Genomic DNA, 8,783 nt, shown 5'->3' with positions numbered 1-8,783 from the left:
AGGGCTGGTACTGATGCCTATGTGACATTATAAGACAGGTGCCCTCTTATGAAATTACTCACCACATGATGACATTTCTTAGTTCAACTTAAAAATCTGGCCACCATTTTTCACAATAATTGCAGCCTTTTTAGGCTTGTTTAAATCATGCTTAATTAGAGGAAATTACCATAATCAACCTTACAAGTAACCATGGAATGGACAACTGTATCAAAATATTTGAAACCAAAGTAGAGAAACAATTAGCAGATCTGCCAAAGACTACAAAATGAACCATGAACCATGAACCATAGCCGATAGTTTTGCAAATGTGGGCAATTTGTCATCCAAGTTTACAACTAAACTCTTCATCATTTTATTACATTGAATAATCTTAGTAGCAAAAAGTAACTCAATAACCTATTTCTTCAACTGAACCATACACATCCTCTTTTCTTCTGTTTAAGCTTTAAATGGTATCTATCTAGCCAATCTATACTAATCTCCATATACCTATTCAAGATATAAGGGCCTTATATGGGAGTCTGGGGGTAACTGTAGTACTGCAAGACTACCTCTAGGGTTCAAGAAGTAGGCTCAGGGATTCTTTGGGGGGATCCAGGGAGATGGAAGTATAACATAAGTACTGCTAAGGGTTGAGAGGCACTATTTTGAACCAGCAGGGGCAGAAGAAACTGGGAATCACTCCTGATCCGTATCCCCTAGACCACCTGGAATTGGAGAGGCAAGCCCAAAGGGGGGGGGGAGTTTCAAGGGGGGGTCACTGACTGGAACTCCAGGTAGGTAGTACTACAAGACTAACTTGCAGATCAAGCGCAACTTGGGATCACTCCTGCCCCCTAGACCCTGAGTGTCTTTTGGGGGGGGTCTGTAGAGGATATCTTTCTTATATTCTCTTCTTTGTTTCTTTTTTCACCCCTCTTATTTGAGGTCTACTGGAATGTATGACTTCTATTATGAGAATCTTTCTTTGCTTTTCTCTATATTGGAAGTTTATCCTCATATTTCTGATACAGGATGTAATATTCCTTGCATGTTATTTTGTGTAAATCTTAAATAATAATAATAATAAAAATCATACAGTACTATACAACACCCCTTCTTACAAACAGAACCTGAAATAAACTCCACTAACTCCTCCAACGATGAAAGACTGGGACTACAAAGTTGGTAAATCATAAAATAATAACCCCTGATCCTCCCCTCAAAGGTTCACTAATAAATCTGACCCATCAACTGTCTAACTTCAAGCTGACATAGGGAAGCTAATCTCAACCCTCTTCCTCACTTAAGAGGTTGGTCATCATATCTTTCCTTAATATGACCCTTAACCATTTACCTTGTAATAATCTTCACACTATTAACAATAAGAGGCTATCTCATCTTTTATTACTGGCACCCAACTCGTTATGATAGCACTGTGCAGGCACTATCACATCACATGAAGTCCGACTGTACAGTGCCCCTACAATCATAGCACTCATTTTCTATCCACACTGCAGCCTTCTGTCTCATACAGTTTCTTTTCCTGGAAGCATCAGTTCAACGCAGGAGAATGGCAACTCTCTAGAAAAGGTCAGGATGGGCAGACTGGATGGACCGTGCAGGTCTTTTTCTGCCGTCATCTACTATGTTAGGACAAGAAATGTAATTTTAGAATACTTCAAGACATACAAGGAGAGCAGGTAATCCTAAACAAAGTCATGATTTCATCTGCTCCTTCCTAAGCTGTGCTGACCTGAGACAACAAGCATAAAAGTTTTAAAAAGAAATGTCCATTCCTAATTGAACACTGTGCTTTCAACAACACCATCTGCAGCCTGGATAGTGCACTTCACTAAAATGTGAGTTTCAGGGCAATGTACTCTGCCTACCACTAGATGGTGTCAGGGAAACAGAAATAAAAATTGAACGAGAAAATACAGTTTCAAAAGGTTAAGCTTCCTATGAGAGAAATAGCTTTCTAAATTACATTTCCCATGTATTTTGCATATGAAACATCTTTGTACTGAACTTGATGATATCATTTTTAGACTTTTCCAGCTAGTAGTCAGTCTATTGGGAGCTATGACACAGCTGCAGTGTCCTACGTAGAAGGTAAATTTTAACAGGTTGCCCAGATGAAGAGGCCAAGTAGGCAGTGGCGTAACTAGGTGGATCGCCATGGGAGCGGTCGCTCCCCCAAACGGAATTCTGATGACATCAGTGCCTAATGTTTTATGTGGTCCCTCCGGTCCGTTGTGCCTACATGTGCCTGTGCACACCTATGCAGTCCGCCTTCTGCTCCCCTGTCTCAACGTGGCTACACTTCTGCAAGTAGGCACCTATTTTAGGACTATTTTATAAAAATGCATAAAAGTCGTTATAAATACCAGCACATATCATGCAGAAATTGGTATGAAATGAACCCACATACATTTACATCTTCTTGAGAAAAGGGGTTAATGTACTCTTGCTCAAGCATATTTCAGAAACATGGAGGGCAGTCCTATATAAGGTGTCAGTGGGCGGGCCTGGGTGGCTCAATTTGAACTCAGGCCTATCCACAATTGTGACACTCTTGCTGTGGCTAGTGGGGATCCCTAAACCTCACCAGCTGAAGATTTACTCCTCGGGCAGCCAGCACTCTTCCAAATGACAGTTGGCAGCACTTGCCTCGAGCTGACACTGACACAGACCCTTCTGCATATGCTCAGTTTTTGCACATGCACAGGAGCTGAGCATGAGCGGCAAGTGCTGCCAGCTTCTTTGGAAGAGCACTGGCTGCCCAAGGAGAAGGAAACCTTCAGCTAGTGGAGTTTGGGGATCCCCACTAGCTCAGGTATTTAATATTTTGGGTTGGTGGATGGACAGTGGAGCCGGGGGGATGAATTCCATGTCCACTAACCTTGGCGACTCGGGCCCACTCAAAATTGTCTGTCTGGCTATGCCCCTGCAAGGTGTGGCTGCATGTATGCATGTCTGATGCACATAAATGCAGAATAGAGACCACTTACACATGTGCTTGCTCAAAGCACTGTTATGTAAACTCACACATAAGTGACACAGATATCAATTGAAAATGAGGTATATATATATATAGGAGGAGCATGGGTGGGATGTGGGAGGAGCATGGATGGGATATGGGAGGAGCATGGTTGGGATATGGGAGTGTCACCCATCAACATGTGCTTCCTATAGAATAATATCAGGTGCATGCATTGATTGATGGAAAACAGAAGGCTGAGGGGGGATATGATTGAGGTCTACAAAATCCTAAGTGGTGTAAAACAGGTAAAAGTGAACCAATTTTTCACTCTTTCACAAAGTACAAAGACCAGGGGACACTCAATGAAGTTACATGGAAATACTTTTAAACAAATAGAAGGAATTATGTTTTTACTCAATGAATAGTTAAACTCTGGAACTTGTTGCTGGAGGATGTGGTAACAGCGGTTAGCGTATCTGGGTTTAAAAAAGGTTTGGACAAGTTTCTGAAGGAAATGCCCATAGCCTGCTACTGAGATAGTCATGGAGAGCCACTGCTTGCCCTGGGATTGGTAGCATGGAATGTTGCTACTAATTGGGTGTCTGCCAGGTACTTGTGACCTGGATTGGCCACTGTTGGAAGCAGGATACTTGGCTAGATGGACCATTGGTCTGTCTCAATATGGCTATTTTTATGTTCTTATGTTATGTTCTTAGGTGTACCCTCCAGCACCTGCCATTGACTTTCCATAAGCGGCTGTGCCTTCTCTCTAGTGCACCAACGCAGGTTTATGCTAGTATGCTGTAGAACAGGCTCCCTGCACTGCATTGGGGCACCAAAAAGGAGGCACCAATTTACAGAGGTACTGCCAACATGCAGAATTCATGACTCTACCTGCACTCCATCCAAACAACCCCTGAACACACCTACACTTACCTGTCATAATGTGTACTTGTACATGGGGCTAATTTTATTATAGATATTTTACAGGTGAAAAATACTTTCTCAAATTACCCCCTGAAAGTGGTACTGACAGAAAGCTAAGATTCTTAATCAGTACTAAAGAGGGAAAAATACTTTAGAGCTTCCCAAATTGCCTCACTTTGGGGTGTTAATAAACATATACATTCAGCAACTCTCATTTTTAGTGTATTATTTAGAGGCACTTGACTCCTGAATTTGTAGCACCCCCTCAACCCCCCCCCCCCCCCCCATGTAATAATATGTCTTTGCTTTTGTACATACCCCAGTACCTTTACCATGTTATTTTTTCTGGCTTTCATAAACACACTATGAGGAGCAAAAAATGAAAACTACACCATCAAATCCTATATAATAATTCTCACCTCCAATGTTCTGACTTGCCTGAGACCGTGGCTCATTCCGAGTTTGTCTACTAGGCTCCGTAGATCAGGCTGACATCACCGTAGCCATTATGATGTCAACTTCAGAACCCGGGGGGAAACACATGCCTCACAGCTGAACAATGTCCAGAGGAGGGTCGCTGGACATGGGTGGCTGGAGGGGGGGGCAGGGGAGAGAGGAGGGTCGCTGGACATGGGTGGCTGGAGGGGGGCAGGAAAGAGAGGAGGGTCACTGGACATGGGTGGCTGCAGTGGTGCGCAGAGGGAGAGGAGGGTCGCTGTACATGGGTGGCTGCAGGGGGAGAGGAGGGTCACTGGACATGGGTGGCTGCAGGGGAGCCGAGGAAAACCTTGCTAGCGCCTGTTTCATTTGTGTCAGAAACAGGCCTTTTTTACTAGTGTATTCATAAAACAGCAACAAATTGGCAATGTCAACTTATTAATTGCTATATCCCCAGAAAGAAGGTCCAGTGCGGTTTACAAAACAATAAGTAGCATAACATATAAATCCATCAGAACAAACTTCAGTTCAAAATAACATAACACTTATGTGAATAAAATGCTGAATGTATACCTCAGGCCAGATGAACTAACACAAAAAAAGGAAAAATCTAATAGCACATCTAGTCCTCTGCTTAGTCCCTACCTGCAACAAGATGTTTCAAAGATGTACTAGAATTCCAATCATAAATAAACATAGAAAAAGTGGATATTGTTGAACCACTCAATGAACAATTGAAATTGTTGTTTTTTTTTAATATATTGAGTCAGAGGCAAGTAACTGTGACAATAAACAGAGCAAAACACAGTGCTACATCACAAGCACAAGAAGACTGGCAATCAAACAACTTCCCAACCTATATAGACATCCCATAAACTAATACCAATATCCAACATAAAACAGATTCAACCCTGACTCAGTGTTTTATTGAGAATCCCCCCTCCCCTACCCCATCCCCCCTCCTCCCCCACTGTCCATCCAAAACAACTACACTGGATAACCCCTTCCGAAAACTGTCTACCAAGACATGGACATTCCCCAGCTTACTCCCACCAGCGAACTGAAAATGCTATTGCACTGCATCGGTCTCAGACTAAGGTTTTAGTAAAGGCACATCAGAGACTCTGCCCCACAATTCTCTATATTGACGTTGCCCCACAGACATAGAGAACCTAAGAGAAGTGAGCAGCCAGATGGCCATCTCTTTCATAACACCCAGCCAAGCAGGCAGAGTGCTATCCACCCACGACTTCAAAATGCATTTCTTAACAAGCATGGTGGCAACCAAAATGAACTTGCACTGCGCCTCTCCCAACCCCTGCTTTTTAAGTGAGACTATACTACCCAAAAGCACACAGAATATGACCACTCAAATGTACACTGTACAACGCTTTCTATGGCCTGCAAAGCGCCTGTCCAGAGTGCTGACAATGTGGGACACTCCAAGAAGGAATGTAGGAAAGTTCCCACATGCGCTTGGCATTTAACACAGACGTCATCAGACCACAGTCCCATTACTTTCCCCTTTTTTGCCTAGTAATATGTACTCTATGCAAAACACAAAATTCGATATCCTGCAGCGCCACATTAGGCGTCACCGAATGAAGCTCCCCAAACACAACCCCTAGGGACTCCTGCGTCACAGGGTCACTTGTGTCCCTACTCCAAACTTCCGCTAGCTGCTGCAGATATGTAGACTTCTTATTGGAAATTGGGAACCTTCCATGCACGCCAGACTTGCTCAAAGGAAGGGAAATTCTCTCCGCCCAACTGCCTGAGATGTCCTATATACCTGCACCCACTCCCCCCCCCCCCCCCCCCACCGTCTGAACACGGATGCCCCCATTCCAGCTGGGAAATCCTTATTACCCGTCAAAGTTGAGAAGGGTCCCACCCCTTCAAATGCACCTCCTAAATCTCTCCACCATCTCCAAGCACTTCTCAGCGCCAATAGGTAAGGGTTCCCCCTAGACTCTCCCAAACTTCTAGTACCCCTAGACTCTAACATAGCAAAGGGGTCATAAGGCCCACACCAACTTGCCCAAAAACCAGCCGGAGAGAAAAACACAGCCCCAGTATGAATCTCATGGATCCAGCGCCAGGGGTGTAGCCAGACAGCAGATTTTGGGTGGGCCTAGGCAAGAAGTGGGTGGGCACCAAATGTTTTCTCCCCCACCCCCACATTAAAAAAATATCTCAGCTGGTAGGAAAATGCTTCTATCCAGTCTCCACCTTGGTAGTCTGCAGCAGGCATGCGCTGAAAACTGAGCATGCGAAGGTGCCAGTATTGTGGAGAGCAGCATTTTCATTACCATGTGCTACTGTTGAATGGGCCTGAGCCCTAAGTGGGTGGGCCCCGGCCCACCTAGGCCCACCTGTGGCTACGCCACTGTCCAGCGCATAGTTTTATTGCCTTCCTTAAGTGAAATGCAACCTGGAACATGTTCTATCTCATTTCTGCATCCTAGCAACCAATCACCAAGGTTCTCTGCACCTGGAGGAGGGGAAGTGGCTACCCTTGCCTCACTACTGAAGGAGGACACCTTGAGGTTCCTGAAAGTCTATGAGGCCATCACTATGTCACCTGCTTTGTGATGTAATTTGACTGCATTATATATAGCTCCTTGAGACTAGGACACACACATACCTCTTGTCAACTAGGCTGCTGCTTTTGCCTCTGCCATCGGCATAACTTATACATCTTTGCAAGCAGGTAAGCTTTAAAATATTTGCAACTTATCATGTCATTAATCTTGCTTTAAAACAATGGTTATGATCTCTGATAAAAATATATGGGTCAATATTCAAAGCACTTATCCAGATAACAGTACCTGCTATCCAAAGAAGTGCTGCTGATCAGGATATTCAGAGGAACTATCCCCTCTGCATGGGAAGTGGATGGAGCCATGGTGGTTCTGGAACTTATCCCAGATAGCAGCAACATTCAGTCTGATATCCACATAACCTAGGACAGATAGAAGTTTGTCCTAAGGTATTTAGGTGGCAGACTGAATATTGTCACTATCCAGGTAAGTTCCGGCACCAAATATCTTATTTGGATTTCAGCACCAGCCACTAACCAGATAGTGGCACTGAACATCCAGATATTTTTGGACTGCCACAGCTAGTGCTTTAAAAAATGCTGACTGCGGTAGCTGTATACTAACCCAACAAATGCTGACATTCTGGAATGCAACTTGAAAATGCCTCTTAACAATTAATGGGCTCCTCTGAAATGCCATTTATCACTCATCTAAATTTTGTTCAGTCTAAAGGTTTGATTTAGCAAGGATGTTCTTCTTATTGTATGTCTAAGGGAAGAAAAGCTAAGTAAATTGGGCTCTGAATCTGATAATCCTCACTAAACCACTATAAAACTGTGAAGAGACAGTTCAGTAATGACGAAGAAAATATAAAACATAAGGGGTGAGAGAAAAAAGAAGAAATCATGAGACAACAGAAAAGGTAGAGGAAAGAAGGGTGAGAATATATTGAGACCTGTTTAAAGAAGATTTTTTTATATATATAGGGAGAGAGTAAGAAAAAAGCTCTTTCTGAATTATGGCTATTGGAGTCATAACAAATAAAGACTTGCAGGCCAATCTTGAATCAGGTGACCTTAGAAACATAGAAACATAGAAATATGACGGCAGATAAAGGCCAAATAGCCCATCCAGTCTGCAATCCTCCATAACCCTTAACTCCTCCTTTTCCTAAGGGATCCCACCCACATGCTTGTCCCATGATTTCTTATACTCTGACACAATCCTCGTCTCCACAATCTCCATCAGGAGGACATTCCACGCTTCCACCACCCTTTCCATACTTTCTTAGATTCCTCCTAAGCCTATTTCCTCTTAACTTCATCGTATGCCCCATATTCCAGAGTTTTCCTTCATTTGAAAAAGGCTCTCTTCCTGTACATTAATGTCCTTCCTCTCTTCCAGCGTATACATGTTAAGGTTTATATGCCTGTCCTTATATATTTTATGTCCAAGACTGCTTACCAATTTTGTAGCCTCCTTCTGGACCAACTCCATCCTGTTTATATCTTTCCATAGGTGCGGTCTCCAGAATTGCACACAGTACTCTAAATGGGGCCTCACCAGAGATTTATACAAGGGCACCATCAACTCTTTCATCCTGCTGGTCATCCCTCTTCTTATGCACCCAAGCACCCTTCTGGCTTTGACCATCACTTTTTCTACCTGTTTGGCCACTTTAACCTCATCGGACACAAACACCTCCAAGTCCTGCTCTTCCTTTGTACCCAGATGCACTATATTGTACTGTTCCCTCGGATTCTTGTGAACCCAAGTGCATGACCCTGCATTTTTTAGCATTAAATCTTAGTTGCCAAATATTGGACCGTTCCTCAAGCTTTGCTAGGTCCTTTCTCATATCATCCACACCCTCCAGGGTGTCCACCCTGTTGCAGAGTTTGGTATCA

The sequence above is a fragment of the Microcaecilia unicolor genome, chromosome 1, assembly GCF_901765095.1.
Source record: "Microcaecilia unicolor chromosome 1, aMicUni1.1, whole genome shotgun sequence".
Lineage (NCBI taxonomy): Eukaryota > Metazoa > Chordata > Amphibia > Gymnophiona > Siphonopidae > Microcaecilia > Microcaecilia unicolor.
Note: the sequence above shows the minus strand (reverse complement) of the source record.